Source organism: Oncorhynchus kisutch, linkage group LG24 (genome assembly GCF_002021735.2).
Source record: "Oncorhynchus kisutch isolate 150728-3 linkage group LG24, Okis_V2, whole genome shotgun sequence".
In the NCBI taxonomy this organism is placed as follows: Eukaryota; Metazoa; Chordata; class Actinopteri; order Salmoniformes; family Salmonidae; genus Oncorhynchus; species Oncorhynchus kisutch.
In genome coordinates this window covers 21025229-21043115 of record NC_034197.2, presented here as the reverse complement: position 1 = coordinate 21043115, position 17887 = coordinate 21025229, and the positions used below count along the sequence as shown (strand labels likewise).

The following is a 17887-nucleotide window of genomic DNA, read 5'->3' as shown; positions in this document are numbered from 1 at the left end:
TATATCAAATGTAATTTGATACATGCATTTGTGAACTGCTGGAATAGTGTATCAATTGAGTCCTATCAAAATCAGTCCTTGATATGTGTAGATAAGTAAAAGCCTCATGCAGGGTAAACAATATTTTTCAGTTTGTGTAAATTTCTTTGGAGATGGACAAGATGGCTGGGCATATAGAGGATGCCTTTACAGACCTCGGACACATTCAAACATGCGCCATAAAAAATAAAAATAAACTAAAAGAGTTTTTCAAAATCCTACTAAGCGTTGCAATAGAAATTCAGCTGCCCCAACACATTTATGGAATAAGTGTGTAAAACCAACAAAAAAAATGACCTACCTTGATTTGGCGTCTTAAAAGGTGTGGTCTTGAACGTTAACGACTGTGCAGATGTTGCAGATCTTCTCTTCAAAACACACACACACACACACACACACACCCCACGTATTTGTTGCCGGTTTCTGGCACAAGTTCTGCATATAAGTTGCATATATAAAAAATTAAAATAAAAAAAGGAGGCAAACGCAGGTGCAATAACACTGCTTGAAATCAACAAAATGAACAGAGCACACGGAGATAGAGAGACAGCTAAAGGGATGAGAAGGAAAAAAAACTAGCAGACAGCAGCCCTCTAAGCACCCCGGGGTGAGTCGGTGGTGCGGTGAGGTGAGGAGGGCTGGGAGCAGCGTTGGGACGTGTGCTTTGTCAAAGCTGTTGAGTAGGCACAAACTTCTGGTCTCAGATCAGTTATGTTCTCGGGTTTGCAATTTTGGCAAAGGATTGTTTCTCTTGAGCGTGTTTCGATTGGGCAGCTGTGTATCTTGTCTTTGGTTGTTTCTTCGTTTTGTTTGCTTCTATATTTTCCTTTGAAGTGAGCCTTTCCTTTTATTGAGTTGTTGCGACTTTGTTCATTTTGGGATGTTTCTCTTGAATTTGTTTCTTCGTTGTGATCTGAACTTGAAGAAGCAGTTGCGGATAGTACAAAAAAAAAATCAGTTCCGTTTCACTTCATACTGTTGAGAAAAAGAAATACACTATTAGTTGAAAATAGATCAATGTAGCCTACATATTTCCTACTGATGTGAATAAACACCTAGAAAAACTGGGTGAAGCCTGAAACAAAAAATTATTGCTTGAGAAATTGGTCTGTTTCTTTTTTTTATTACCATTTTAAAATTGTACACAAGTCACAGTAATTGTTACCCAGAAATGATTTAATATATAAATAAAAACAGCTGCATTGGACCTTTAATGTTTTTATCGTCACATGAGAAAGTTAAAGCCGCCTGTGGACTTGTGCCCTGGGTCATTTCCTTTTCATGTGAATTAAACTCCAGATTCTTTGCACCCAGGCTAACAGGCCTAAAGATAGACCATCTTCAGCTGCCCGACTACGTGCAAGTCCTGTGGATAAACAAGTCCCTGTGCATATCTTTGATCATATTGATATTTAGGGCACAGTTTCTGACCAGGGAGGTGTGTGTAATCATGTGAACTATGTCATGAACTATGTCATGATCCTAACATTCAAGCTATCTGTATACACAGTAACAAGAAGTAGGGACACACCAAGTTTGGCTTTTGGGACAACCCCCATGGCTGGGCATTGCTGGCATTATTGACCTCAATGCAATTGGCTGAACAGGGCCACGTGAAAACTAATCTGACATGGCAGTGTCGCAATGTGGTGGCATCCCACCTGGTTTCCAGAGTGTTCAAAAATAATGTTGTGAAAGGGGTCAAATTTCATTCCAAGGAGTGGATAGGTCTTACTTGGCAATCAGGCTAGAGTTGTTTATTGACAGCAGCTCTCAGTTGAACCTCTGAAGTCAAAGTTTCAGTGAAATTATGCAATCTATGGCTTAAGGCGTTCGCACGCTTACCAGCCAAAACTCTTCGGAAGACTTTGTGCAAACATAATTTGTTTGTTTTGAACTTTAGTAGGAGTTTTAGTAAGAGGTTTTTCAGCTGTTCCGACACACACATAAAAAAGTCTATGCCCCTTTGTTGATGATTGGTCAACTGTAGGGATTTTTCAATTAAGTCTTGAAATTCAGAGAGAATGAGAAATACCAATCTGAAGCAAGCGGGTGCCTTTTGTTTATCTACATATCTACTGGGTGATTCGAGCCCTGAATGCTGATTGGCTGACAGCTGTGGTATATCAGACCGTATCCCATGCTTATGGAAATATATATATATATATATAAATAAATTCACTGCTCTAATTACATTCACAAACAGTTTATAATAGCAATAAGGCACCTCGGGGGTTTGTGGTATATGGCCAAAAATACAAGACTAAAGGCTGTATCTGGGCACACCACGTTGCATCGTGAAAACCTCTTAAGGATGTACTCAAATCTAACTGCCTGTAGCAAGGATATGCATATTCTTTTTGATATGCATATACCATTTGAAAGGAAACACTTTGAAGTTTGTGAAAATGTGAAAGTAATGTAGGAAAATAACACATTAGATCTGGTAAAAGATCATATGCGTTTTTTTGTTCCATCATCTTTGAAAATGCAAGAGAAAAAGGCCAATATATGACTTAGGAATCTAGGCACAATTTAGATTTTGGCCACTAGATGGCAGCAGTGTATGTGCAACGTTTTAGACTGATCCAATGAACCATTGAATTTCTGTTCAAAATGTATCAAGACTGCCCAAATGTGACTAATTGGTATATTAATACATTTAAATTCATAACTGTGCACTCTCAAACAATAGCATGGTGTTGTTTCAGTGTAATAGCTACTGTAAATTGGACAGTGCAGTTATATTGGCAGAAAGTTTCAATTGTAAATCTCAGATATGTCCATGTCCCAGGAAATGTTCTTCATACTTAAAACGTCATGATGGTCACATTAGTGCACGTTAGCTCAACCGTCCTGCGGACACACACACACACACACACACACACACACACTGATACTGTAGAGGTTAAGAACAGCCCTTAGCCTTGGTATATTGGCCATATATCACACACTCCTGGCCCTATTGCTTAATCATAATGCCTTGCCGTTCAGATGCCAATTGACATCTGCATTAACATGTGGCTTGATAACACTCATCATCCTTGGTAATATGGTCACGTTGATTGAAAGGAGTGGAAGAAACGTATGTTCACTCCGACAACAATCTTCACTGAAACCATTGAAGCGGTACCTCAGCGCAATGCCTGGGGCCAAAAGGCTCTTGAACAGCTTCCAAGCCACAAGACCGGTGAACAGATAATCAAATGGCTACCCTATTTGCATTTACCCCCTTTTTATTTGCACAGACTCTTACACCGGCTCCATGTACATTCACTGACTCTACCCCAACACACATACATAATGATGACACACACACTGCTACTCTGTTTATTATCTATCCTGATTGCCTAGTCACTAAGGAATTTAATGACTAGCCACCGAAAATACATTTGACCACTCATGCTTACCAGGCTTTAGGTTAATTTTCATACATTTTGTGGAATTAAATTTGCGTGTGTATTTTCGTTAGTTGTCATGCCTTTTATTTATCACATGCGCACAGCATACAGAGCTTAGTTTGAGGAGCTGAATAACCCATCACCTGTCAGACAGAGTGAGAGTTGCTCCTCAAAGCCTATAGGGTACTGGAGTGAAACTTGCTTTTGAAAGCCCAGTCATTGCGCAACAAATAACAATTCTAAATGCAATCGCGTGTAAACTTCGCTGGCCACGAATAAAAAGGAGCAATTTTTTATCTCAACTCGTAAAGAACGCCTCCCATTCGGATGCATAGGCTATAGCCTGCCTACCGTTGACTATTAGCACGCCTCCCATTCGGATGCATAGGCTATAGCCTGCCTACCGTTGACTATTAGCACGCCTCCCATTCGGATGCATAGGCTATAGCCTGCCTACCGTTGACTATCAGCACGCCTCCCATTCGGATGCATAGGCTATAGCCTGCCTACCGTTGACTATCAGCACGCCTCCCATTCGGATGCATAGGCTATAGCCTGCCGACCGTTGACTATCAGCACGTCATCCACCACATTCCATTTGAGCTTGAGGTAGTGGAATTGTTTAAAACCTGAACATTTTACTTTACTTCAAATAATGAGGCATGTCTTACCTTGCTTCAAAGTAGCCTTGCGAAAATCCATCCATAGAAATATGAAGGCAATTATTTAATGAATATTTCCTCAAGCCATTAACCAGCATTTCTCTCCTTTTCTATTGGTTTTCATATCAACTTTCTTTCATTGTCCCTAAGCCAAAATCACAATGCTATTCAGATAGGCAACTATTAGGGCTGGGCAATATGGAATATAAATACACTGTTCAAAAAAATAAAGGGAACACTAAAATAACACATCCTAGATCTGAATGAATGAAATATTCTTATTAAATACTTTTTTCTTTACATAGTTGAATGTGCTGACAACAAAATCACACAAAAATTATATATGGAAATCAAATTTATCAACCCATGGAGGTCTGGATTTGGAGTCACACTCAAAATTAAAGTGGAAAACCACACTACAGGCTGATCCAACTTTGATGTAATGTCATAAAAACAAGTCAAAATGAGGCTCAGTAGTGTGTGTGGCCTCCACGTGCCTGTATGACCTCCCTACAACGCCTGGGCATGCTCCTGATGAGGTGGTGGATGGTCTCTTGAGGGATCTCCTCCCAGACCTGGACTAAAGCATCCGCCAACTCCTGGACAGTCTGTGTTGCAACGTGGCGTTGGTGGATGGAGCGAGACATTATGTCCCAGATGTGCTCAATTGGATTCAGGTCTGGGGAACGGGCGGGCCAGTCCATAGCATCAATGCCTTCCTCGTGCAGGAACTGCTGACACACTCCAGCCACATAAGGGCTTGCATTAGGAGGAACCCAGGGCCAACCGCACCAGCATATGGTCTCACAAGGGGTCTGAGGATCTCGTCTCGGTACCTAATGGCAGTCAGGCTACCTCTGGCGAGCACATGGAGGGCTGTGCGGCCCCCCAAAGAAATGCCACCCCACACCATGACTGACCACCCGCCAAACCGGTCATGCTGGAGGATGTTGCAGACAGCAGAACGTTCTCCACGGCGTCTCCAGACTGTCACGTCTGTCACATGTGCTCAGTGTGAACCTGCTTTCATCTGTGAAGAGCACAGGGCGCCAGTGGCGAATTTGCCAATCTTTGTGTTCTCTGGCAAATGCCAAACGTCCTGCACGGTGTTGGGCTGTAAGCACAACCCCCACCTGTGGACATCATACCTCATACCACCCCCATGGAGTCTGTTTCTGACCGTTTGAACAGACACATGCACATTTGTGGCCTGCTGGAGGACATTTTGCAGGGCTCTGGCAGTGATCATCCTTGCACAAAGGCGGAGGTAGCGATCCTGCTGCTGGGTTGTTGCCCTCCTATGGCCTCCTCCACGTCTCCTGATGTACTGGCCTGTCTCCTGGTAGCGCCTCCATGCTCTGGACACTACGCTGACAGACACAGCAAACCTTCTTGCCACAGCTCGCATTGATATTCCATCCTGGATGAGCTGCACTACCTGAGCCACTTGTGTGGGTTGTAGACTCCGTCTCATGCTACCACTAGAGTGAAAGCACCGCCAGCATTCAAAAGTGAACAAAACATCAGCCAGGAAGCATAGGAACTGAGAAGTGGTCTGTAGTCACCACCTGCAGAACCACTCCTTTATTGGGGGTGTCTTGCTAATTGCCTATAATTTCAACCTGTTGTCTATTCCATTTGCACAACAGCATGTGAAATTTATTGTCATTTATTGGCTTCCTAAGTGGACAGTTTGATTTCACAGAAGTGTGATTGACTTGGAGTTACATTGTGTTGTTTAAGTGTTCCCTTTATTTTTTTGAGCAGTGATATATATATATATATTTATTTATTTTTAAAATCGGCACCCAAAAATATAGATGTCAGATTGCTATGAAAACTTGAAATCGGCCCTAATTAAAATCGGCCATTCTGATTAAATCGGTCGACCTCTAGTTTGAAAGCATTTATTTCGAAGATCCCACTCTGTCAATATAGTGGATAGTGAGGCTATTAAGGCTCTGACGTGCGACTAGACCACAGATCGGTAGTAGCAGCAAAATACGTCAAATCGGTCTTGAGCTGTTCCTCAACTTTGTCCCTACATTCGGCAAGGAGTTTAGGCAGTGCAGTGTGAGAGAAATGTGTGGCCAGGGAGCACGTACCTGGGGTCAATTGATAAGCTTCTTGAATCCTTCCTTATCAACTGTGCTAATTGGTAGCATGTCCTTAGCAATGCAATGCATAATAGCATGTGTGATGTATTTGTGTCTTTTCGATGTTTGCTCGTAAGGCATAAACCCTGTCAGTGCTGACTGCTTCGAGCTAACATCCCTAGATTGGTTGGTGCTTTATCAATACCGTGGCGCAAACTCTAACTTTCTGCATGTTCCAAAGAGTGATTTTGCTTCAGATGGTGAAAAAGGTTTGTCGTATTACCAGACTTAGTAGCCGCCCCTCTATGGCACAATTTTCACCGAACATTGCTCTGCTCTTTGTCAGACTTCAAAAAGCCAAACCACTTCCAAATAACTAACAGTTTAACCTTTTTTATCAATAATTTCTTTGTTGGAAGCAGCTCCTTCTCCATGGCTATCACGGACACTGTTTCACCTACATCACTAATTGTGTGTGGTTAATAGTGGGTACTTCATCACTCGAGGTGCTAAGAGGTTTTTAGTGGGCGAATACCTATCCACATGCATATTGTCACTTCTCCGCACGTTCCTATAGATCCACAGACGATGCAATTGCCATCACTGCCCTATCCCATCTGGACAAAAGGAATACCTATGTTCATTGACTATAGCTCAGCATTCAACACCATAGTACCCTCCAAGCTCATCATTAAGCCCGGGGCCCTGGGTCTGAACCCCGCCCTGTGAAACTGGGCCCTGGACTTCCTGACAGGCCACCCCGAGTTGGTGAAAGTAGGAAACACCACTTCGCTGATCCTCAACACAAGGGCGTGCTCAGCCCCCTCCTGTACTCCCTGCTCACCCATGACTGCCTGGCTACACACAGCTCCAAATCAACCATCAAGTTTGCAGAGAACAACAGTAGTAGGCCCCATTACCAACAATGACGAGACAGCCTACAGGGAGGTGGTGAGGGCCCTGGGAGTGTGGTGACAGGAAAATAACCTCTCGCTCAACAAAACAAAGGAGCTGATCGTGGACATCAGGAAACAGCAGAGGGAGCACCCCCCTATCGACATTGACAGGACCGCAGTAAGCTTCAAGTTCCTCAGCGTACACGTCACTGACCAACTGAAATAGTCCACCCACAGACAGTGTGGTGAACGAGGCTGAAGAAATGTGGCTTGGCACCTAAAACTAAGCATGCACAATATATAAAAAAATTAATAGGTAAGCATATCAGAAGAATAGGACGATATTAGCTAAAAATGCCAACATCGGCACAATGTCTAGTTTAACGCCGATGTGAAAAACTGATGTTAAAGCTGCATACCTATATAAACGTAGGTAGATGACGCCACGAAAAATACTGCACTACACGTGCAACATAGCATTCCTAACCTAGCCCACAATGTCTGCTGTGTGGATCTATTTTGAAGATTCAAAGGAAGATAAAAAGGCCATATGCTACATTTGTACTGCTATTATTTCCAGGGGGGAGAAAGTGAAATCTTTCAATACCACAAACCTAATTACACATTTGAAAGTGCATCACCCCCAGAAGTTCAACGACTACATAGAACAAAAGCAGGGAAAAACTAAGCGCACACTTCCAACAACTAAACAAGTTCAAGTCGAGCAGTCATTTGAAAGAGTAAGAAAAGATCAGCAAGACAACCCAAAGGCAAAATCCATTAACGCCAAGATAATAGATTTTTGCCCTTGACAATCAACCGTTTTGTCGTGGATGATGTTGGCTATTGCCGACTGGACGACCACCTCGAGCCCCGGTACACTCTACCAAGTAGGTACTATTTTTCAGATGTTGCCCTACCGGAGTTACACAGTACTGTTGAAACGCACATCAATGAGCTACTTGCTATGGTCATCACTGCTATTAGCTTCACGTCTGACATTTGGATAAGCGATGTCAGCCCCATTAGCATGCCGAGTCTAACTGCACAGTGGGTCGACGAGGATTTCGTACTGAGGAAAGCCATATTGCATGCTCAAGAATGTGCTGGTTCTCATGAACCTAGCGCCATTCGAACTACTGATGTATGATGAAATGGTTGAGAATGAAACGACTGAAGAAAAAAAAGAACAATACAGCAAGTATGTGAAAAAAATAGATTTTGATTATGTTTTACTGGTAATGGGGACATACAGTTGAAGTCAGAAGTTTACATACACCTTAGCCAAATATATTTAAACTCAGTTTTTCACAATTCCTGATATTAAATATAGTAAAAAATTACCTGTCTTGGGTCAGTTAGGATCACCACTATATTTTAAGAATGTGAAATGTCAAAAATAGTACAGAGAATGATTTATTCCAGCTTTAATTTATTTATTTCATCATATTCACAGTTGGTCAGAAGTTTACATACACCCAATTAGTATTTGGTAGCATTGCCTTAAAAATGGTTTAACTTGGGTCAAACATTTTAGGTAGCCTTCCACAATAAGTTGGGTGAATTCTGGCCCATTCCTCCTGACAGAGCTGGTGTAACCGAGTCAGGTTTGTAGGCCTCCTTGCTTGCACATGCTTTTCAGACCTGCCAACACATTTTCTATGGGATTGAGGTCAGGGCTTTGTGATGGCCACTCCAATAATTTGACTTTGTTTTCCTTAAGCCATTTTGCCACAACTTTGGAAGTATGCTTGGGGTCATTGTCCATTTGTAAGACCCATTTGCAACCAAGCTTTAACTTCAATGACTGATGTCTTGATGTTGCTTCAATATATCCACATCATTTTCTTTCCTCATGATGCCATCTATTTTGTGAAGTGCACCATACCCTCCTGCAGCAAAGCACCCCCACAACATGATGCTGCCACCCCCGTGCTTCATGGTTGGGATGGTATTTTTCAGCTTGCAAGGCCCCCCCCCCCCCCTTTTCCTTCAAACATAACAATGGTCATTATGGCCAAACAGTTCTATTTTTTGTATCATCAGACCAGAGGGCATTTCTCCAAAAAGTAAGATCTTTGCCCCATGTGCAGTTGTAAATCGTAGTCTGGCTTTCTTATGTCGGTTTTGGAGCAGTGGCTTCTTCCTTGCGGAGTGGCCTTTCAGGTTCTATCAATATAGGACTCGTTTTACTGTGGATATAGATACTTTTGTACCTGTTTCTTCCAGCATCTTCACAAGGTCCTTTGCTGTTGTTCTGAGATTGATTTGCACTTTTCACACCAAAGTACGTTCATCTCTAGGAGACAGAATGAGTCTCCTTCCTGAGCGGTATGACAGCTGCGTGGTCCCATGGTGTTTATACTTGATTACGATTGTTTGTATAGATAAACGTGGTACCTTCAGGCGTTTGGAAATTGCTCTCAAGGATGAACCAGACTTGTGGAGGTCTGCAAAAAAAAAAATCTGAGGTCTTGGCTGATTTCTTTTGATTTTCCCATGATGTCAAGCAAAGAGGCACTGAATTTGAAGGTAGTCCGTGAAATACATCCACAGATACACCTCCAATTGACTCAATGATGTCAATTAGTCCATCAGAAGCTTCTATAGCCATGACATAATTTTCTGGAATTTTCCAAGCTGTTTAAAGGCACAGTCAACTTAGTGTATGTAAACTTCTGACCCACCGGAATTGTGATAGATTATTTAACTTATAATTCACTGTCTGTAAACAATTGTTGAAAAAAATTGTGTGTCATGCACAAACTAGATGTACTAGCCGACTTGCCAAAACTATAGTTTGTTAAAACTTCTTGGTGACAGGGGGCAGTATTTTCACATCCAGATGAAATGCATGCCCACATTCAAATCCCCAGAAGATATGCATATTATTAGTCGATTTGCATAGAAAACACTGACGTTTCTCAAACTCTGAATCATGTCGGAGTATAACAGAACTTATTTAGCAGGCGAAACCCAGAGGACAAACCATTCAGATCTTTTTTTTTTGTCACTCTTTTCAATGGGTTTTCATTGGGAATCCAGATTTCTAAGGGACCTTCTTGCAGTTCCTATCGCTTCCACTGATGTCAGTTTTTAGAAATTGGTTGAGGTTATTCCTTTGTGTAATGAAGAAGTACGGCCATCTTGAACGAGGGTCACTTGAAGTGTACTGTTAGATAGAGGCGCGTGACCAGAAAGCAAAAGCATGCTTCAGTTTGTTTTCTTCCTGTATTGAACACAAATCATCCCGTCTTCAATTTTATCAATTATTTACATTAAATACCTAAGTATCACAAAAGTAGTTTGAAATGTTTTGGCAAAGTTTACAGGTAACTTTTGAGATATTTTGTAGTCACGTTGAGCAAGTTGGAACCGGTGTTTTTCTGGATCAAACGCGCCAAATAAATTGACATTTTGGATATATAGACGGAATTAATCGAAACATCACCATTTGTGATGTTTATGGGACATATTGGAGTGCCAACAAAAGAAGCTCGTCAAAGGCATGAATTATATTTTTATTTCTGCGTTTGTGTCACGCCTGCAGGGTTGAAATATGGTTTCTGTCTTTGTTTACGGAGGTGCTATCCTCAGATAATAGCATCGTTTGCTTTCGCCGAAAAGCCTTTTTGAAATCTGACATGTTGGTTGGATTCACAACAAGTGTAGCTTTAATTTGCTATCTTGCATGTGTGATTTAACAAGAAATTTGTGGAGTGGTGGAAAACAAGTTAATGACTCCAACCTAAGTGTATGTAAACTTCCAACTTCAACTGTATGTAAATCAAAACAAAATAACTTTTTGGTCAGTGTGTGTTTGAACTATACTTGAATCCTTAAAAAGGCCGCTAAAATTGTAAATATCGGTTACCGTTATCTGTATTGGTTTTTTTTGGCAAGGAAAATATCAGATATCACAATATCAAAAAGTCATATCGGTGCATCCCTACCTAAAACCCTCAAACTTTTACAGATGCACAATTGAAAGCATCCTGTCGGGCTGTATCACCGCCTGGTACAGCAACTGCACCGCCCACAACAGCAGGGCTCTCCAGAGGGTGGTGCGGTCCGCACAACGCCTCAGCGGGGGCAAACTACCTGCCCTCCAGGACACCTACAGCAACCAAAATCACAGGAAGGCCAAAAAGATCATCAAGGACAACAACCACTCGAGCCACTACCTGTTCACCCCGCTATCATCCAGATGGCGAGGTCAGTACAGGTGCATCAAAGCTGGGACCGAGAGACTGAAAAACAGCTTCTATCTCAAGGCCATCAGACTTTTAAATAGCCATCAGTAGCACCTTAGAGGCTGATGCCCTATACGGACTTGAAATCACTGGCCACTTTAATAATGTTTAGATATTTTTCATTACTCATCTCATATGTATATACTGTATCTTAGTCTACGTCGCTCCAATATTGCTTGTCCAAATACTTATATTCTTAATTCCATTCCTTTGGATTTGTGTGCATTGTGAAATTGTGTGCATTGTGCAATACTGCACTGTTGGAGCTAGAAACACAAGCATTTCGAGACACCCACAATAACATTGGCTAAACACGTTTATGTGACCAATTTTATTTATAGTATTATCTATTAAATCCCCCATCTTTAAGTTTCTAATATAGATTTCCATTTTTGTCACTCATGGAATTTCTGGCATTAGGTGCACTATTTAGAACTAGTTTCCGCAAATTGTACTTTGGCAAATTGAAAAATTACGTTTTATTAGCTGCTTCATTACAGGCTATAGGCTATAGCCTTTTGGCTGTAAGACGATATGCAACAATAGCAAGCCTGTTTCCATTAAGCTCTTAATGACAAATGTCCGGTCCTTGTATGCATGCATAGCATAAGAGAGGAAGAAGCAAAGCGAGAGGTTTTGCTGGCTCCAAAATCTTGCCAAAATAGGTCCAATGCATTTCTAAGGCATTATTTTGGGCATGAGCTTGTCGCCTGCATTCCCGCCTTGGGACGACTCCCATTGTTAGGGTGGAAACATAAGCATCTCGTCATTATATACAGTACCAGTCAAAAGTTAGAACACACCTACTCATTCAATGTTTTTTCTTTATTTTTTACATTGTAGAGTAATAGTGAAAACATCAAACTAATAAATAGCACATATATGGAATCATGTAGTATCCCTAAATAAAGTTAACAAATCCAAATATATTTTAGATACTTCAAAGTAGACACCCTTTGCCTTGATGACAGCTTTGCACACTTTTTGCGCTCTCAACCAGCTTCATGAGGAATGCTTTTCCAACAGTCTTGAAAGAGTTCCCACATATGCTGAGCATCTGTTGGCTGTTTTTCCTGCACTCTGGTCCAACTCATCCCAAACCATCTCAATTGGGTTGACGTCGGGTGATTGTGGAGGCCAGGTCATCTGATGCAGCACTCCGTCACTCTCCTGGAGGCGTGTTTTGGGTCAAATGATCGTCCTACTAAGCGCAAACCAGATCAGATGGTGCATCGCTGTAGAATGCTGTGGTAGCCATGCTGGTTAAGTATGCCTTGAATTCTAAATAAATCACTGACAGTGTCACCAGCAAAGCAACCCACACCATCACACCTCCTACATACTTCACGGTGGGAACCACACATACGGAGATCATCCGTTCACCTACTCTGCGTCTCACAAAGACACGGAGGTTGGAACCAACATCTCACATTTGGACATCAGACCAAAGGACAGATTTCCACCAGTCTAATGTCCATTGCTCGTGTATCTCTTCTTCTTATTGGTGTCCTTTAGTAGTGGTTTCTTTGCAGCAATTCAACCATGAAGGCCTGATTCACAATTGACCAAAATGTGCATCCCTTCTAGTTAATCTTACCCCTACCTACATGTACATCAGGGTTTCCGTTATGAAAATGTAGCGCCGGACATTTGACTGGCAGAATTTTAATTTACCGGACATTTGAGTAAATCCACCAGACCCATATGCCTATGCAATGGGTGCGGAACCTGATTAGGGAGTCCGCCCACGTTGCTCAGAATGACAGAAATCACATTTAGCTTATGGTAATTCATCTTAACAGGAGACAAGTTGAAGATGCAATGACGTGTCCTTACCACACACTTTGAAGATGTGGACAGTTATTCTAACGTTTACTTTTCCTCAGCCAACAAAACAAGTAATGAACAGTAAAATCCCTCAATATGCATAGGCGGTGTGTGAGTTCCTAGTTTGGAGAAGCTCATTTTCACCATCAATAAATAGCACCTTATGATAGAGCATTCCATGCATCATCATATTAGCAGACTTATGTAAGAGCCTACTATTTCATCATGTGATGAGTAGATTGGATAATCATAATTTAGGCTACTAATATAACTCAGTCACTGTTTGCAAAAAATAATTCAATATATGGCTGAGCGTGTAGAGTAGAGGCCTAGGCTATATCATTTTTTTACACAGGAAAAATGTGGCCTTTAACACATTTCATGCAATTCTACTATACTTTATATGACTGCATACATTAGCAGAATATTTTTTTTTTTGAAAATTACAGGGTAGCCTACTCTGCTGACACTGATAAACAGATCAATAAAAAAATGTTGTCCATATAGTAGGTCCTACAAGAAGGGGAGACAAATAGAATGACGTCAATCTAAACTGGAGGAAGAAATTGTCCATAAACAAACTTAAGTGGCACTGACCAAACAATGATAGAGTGAAAATGAGCAGTGATCAGGCACATGGCCAATGCTCTCCGCTGGTGATTATAAGCGAGGCCTACTGTTTCCTCAATTAAGTTAAGAATTTTTAACTAAAAAAAGACAGATTAGAGTCTTTTCACTGTCTTCTCTTTACAGCAATAGCTATTTGCTTTCCAAACTGTTTTTCTGCAATTGAATTTCAAAATATTGCGATATGCCTGGCTTGGCCTCTTCACTGACAGTCGCAACTCTACAAACCTCTATTTGGTATTTGCTGCACGCTCCCTTTCCTTCCGACTGTAGACAATGCGATTTAAAACTTTAAAGCTAACGATCCGCTGTGGCCAAATCATGCTTTAGTAGCCTATTATTAATAAATTTCTATACTGACAGGAGTAGGCCAACTAATTGAATTTACTTCAGGAAAGCTTCTCCTAGCCTTATGGACACGCTGTCTATGTCAACCTTCTACCCCTCATAGTAGAACATTTGACCTATTCTATTAGTCAGCTTGTCAAGAAATATCCCAAACACACTGGGACAGTTGTGGGACGATAGATCCCAAATTCATACAAACAGTAGGCCTAGGCTACACACATGTATACAAACATACATACATACATAAATATATATATTTTAAGCAATGAGTTTGATGCAACAGATGACAACATTTAGCTTAAAATGTGAATGTGCATTTGGCTACTGGACAATGAAAGAAAGTTGAAAAACAATAGCACATAAGAGATATAGACTACTGGTTTCAAAAGCATATGGAAGTTATAAAATAATTGCCTCCGCTTGTAAAAGTATTGCTTCCGTCCCTGTCCTCACCCCAACCTGGGCTTGAACCAGGGACCCTCTGCACACATCGACAACAGTCACCCTCGAATCATTGTTACCTATTGCACCACAAAAGTTGCAAGGGAAACAACTACTTCAAGGTCTCAGAGCGAGTGATGTCACCAAATGAAATTCCACTAACGCATAGTCGGATTTTGTCTAAACTACTTTGACGAAGGTAAAACGTCCAGGTTTCAAACAATTAAGTAGCTATACGTTTTCAAAAAGGCATACTGCCTCCAGCTCATTGCAAAGTGGTGCGTGACGAGATGATGACGCCTGCCTTCCGTTGCCTATGCATTTAAATGGTGAATGGAAAACGCGCTTCAATTACCTGTTGAAATAAATAAATAAAATAGCCCTTTTTAATCTTGGCCATTTGAACTATTTTTAACGTACACTGTCTGACATATTTTCTGCTCAAATACTATCTGTCTGCTGTGCACGTGTGATAAATCAGATGCATAACAAATATACACATGCACCAATTGAATTCCATTCAATTATGCAGACCGATAAGGCCAAATATATTTAATTCAATTAGTATTTTGTCAATGAATATGCTTAAAATAATTATTACGCAATGGGATTTCCCCTCCATTTTAAATGTCCCGTGCCATTTTTTATTACAAATTTAAAACTGGCTTTTTATACACCAAAAGCAGGGTGTTTCCTTCTAACAGAAACCCTGAGGTACCCATTACCACAATTACATCGTACCCCTTAACCGTTTGGGTAACTATTTTCTTTATTTTTTAACTCTGCATTGTGGAGAAAGTAAGCATTTCGCGAAAAGACTACACTGTCGTATTAGGTGGATGTGACGAATAGGATGTGATTTGAAGAGCATCAACATTGTGAAAACAAAAAGGAACTTGGGAGCGTCTGCTTTTCAGCTGCTTATGACGCAGCGATAAAAACATTTGCCGACCGTGCCCACCCACTAAAACTACTGGCTGTGATTGGCTCTTTAGCACAGATTTCCAAAACAAGTGGTCGAACACATTGTTGAGTTCAGAAGCACTTAACTAGTTTACTTACTAACGTTACCTAGCAATTGTTTTATGTTTAACCAAATAATACATTTCAGTGATGCATGCTGAAGTATGCAACATGAACACGTATATACGGCCTTGTCTCTCGCGGCCTTCAAGCTGGTGGTAGCTAGCCAGCTACTGTATCGGCTTTCCGCTAGCTGACTAGAACTGCGACGTTCATTAATAAACGCAAAATAGTTAGCTAGGTCGTTCATTATAGTACCGAAGTAACCAACTGTCCCTGATGGTTAAAACATTGTTTTACAAGTTAACGGCACAAACAATTACCATTAGTTACCAGCTATGCACAGCCATAGCATGTGATTTGCTGTCAAGCGACCATGCTTTGCAATGCAGTAACGTGGCGTACTAGCCAACGAACGCATCATTCGTTTGCATAAGTAACATGCAGTGGTTTGCTAACAAGCACTTTAGCCAGCTACAAATTAGCAAACTACCTAACTAGCTACGTTAGCTATACAAACAAGGGTATTAGCAAATCGTCAAATGCATCAATGTCTAACTAACATTAGTCAACAACATTAGCTTTACTTCGCTACCTATTATGATCACTTAGCTAATCATACATTGTTTCTTCTTAATTCCGGAACTTGTCAAAACGAACATGTCAATAGTGCCAATTTCAACAACCATGGCTAAAACATGTTAACAGTGCTGGCAGGCGCCGTAACAGTGTTTCACCTGACAACAAAGGAACTGCGACAGATGAGGCTAAATCTGCTAGATTGTGGCTAACTAACCAACACTTGGTAAACTCGTGCCAGTCCAGATAGTAGGTAACGTTAACAAATGCAGTCGTCGGGTCAGCTAGTTTGCCACTTCAGCAAATTAGTTTAACGCCAAACATAGTTGGTATACCGGTAGGCATTAAAATGTTTAGAGAGTACGTTGGCTTCTTATTAATACGCCGAAACGTTTGTTAAAATAAGATAGCAAACTCCCCAGCTAGTGTAGGTATGATTTATGACGAGCAAAAACACCGGCGCCCGAAAAACACTGCCCCCGCCCAGGCCTAATATTTGAAGGGTAAGAACATTGGTTACAAATTATTTTTAGAGATATAACTTGAATACAAGGAACATCATCTCCCACACTTATATTAAGGGGTTCTCAACCGTAATTTTCAATTAGTTAATTCTACAAAACTCACCCCAACAGCTTTCAGCACTGTCACCAGCGCCGCTAGAAGCAGCACGGCACATTACGTAGTGATCTAAGTGGAGTCCTACCGCGAGATTTCATATGACAGCGGTACAGGAGAAAACGTTGGAAATCATGTTTTTTGGGGTTTGTTCAAGAGCCAAACACCAGAGCCCAAGTTGAATGGATCAAATCAAACATATTTTTGTCACATGCGCCGAATACAGCAGACTTTACCGTGAAATGCTTAATTACGAACCCTTTCCCAACAATGCAGAGTTAAAAAGTAAGAAAATGATCTAATAAAAATAAACAATAGTAACACAATAAATAACAATAACGAGGTTATATACTAGGACTACCGGTACTGAGTCAATGTACAAGGGGTACGAGGTAGTTGAGGTAATATGTAAACATGTAGGTAAGGGTAAAAGTGACTCGGCAATCAGGATAGATAATAAACAGAGTAGCAGCAGCGTGTGTGTGTGTGTGTGTGTGTGTGGCGTCAATATGCATATGTGTGTGTTGGAGTGTGAGTGTATGGGTAGACTAGAGTCCAGTGAGTGTGCATAGTCAGTGCAAAAAAAGGTAAATGGGGCCAATATGTGACATCAGGGTCAACATTTCAAAATGGTTTGATATACATTTAAATGTGATTTTCTTCATTAAAGGAATACGAGTCTAGATAGGCACAATGAGACCATAACTCCTAGCAACAACAAAACATTTACATGTAATTCAAAATGTCGCATGAAACATGGACCATGCATGCTTCTTTGTCATGCCCAGTAGCCAGGTCTGTTTGTGCTTTAGTCAACTTATCTATCATGTATAGCCATGCTAAACATTCCACAAGAATGTAAAAGACCAGCAACAGCTTTTATATATTTTGTAATAGTTAATATTGTCATTTAGTACAAGAATATAATACAATGGGTTCTGTCAACAAAATCATTGATAATTATTAATAATAACAATAACCAATAATTAAATCTTTATCATCAGTAAACTCTCCAAGCAGTGTGTGTGTGTGTGTGTGTGTGTGTGTGTGTGTGTGTGTGTGTGTGTGTGTGTGTGT

At 40.9% G+C, this 17887-nt stretch overlaps 1 protein-coding gene across 44 annotated transcripts in view; it reads right to left on the bottom strand.

Annotated features, from left to right (window-relative positions):
- LOC109869197 (cold shock domain-containing protein E1) overlaps positions 1-16985 on the bottom strand; it is a 35381-nt gene extending 18396 nt beyond the window's left edge. For 35 of the 44 annotated variants that reach the window (XM_020459154.2, XM_031804385.1, XM_031804373.1 and 32 more), the window contains exons 1-2: positions 16820-16937; positions 341-1014 (exon numbers count right to left, since the gene is read on the bottom strand). The gene's annotated coding sequence lies outside the window, so the exon portion shown is untranslated. Of the gene's footprint in view, positions 1-340; positions 1015-16819 lie in introns of all 44 variants that reach the window. The other 9 variants (XM_020459155.2, XM_031804365.1, XM_031804367.1 and 6 more) reach the window with 6 other exon arrangements.
- Between the last annotated feature and the right edge of the window lie 902 nt (positions 16986-17887).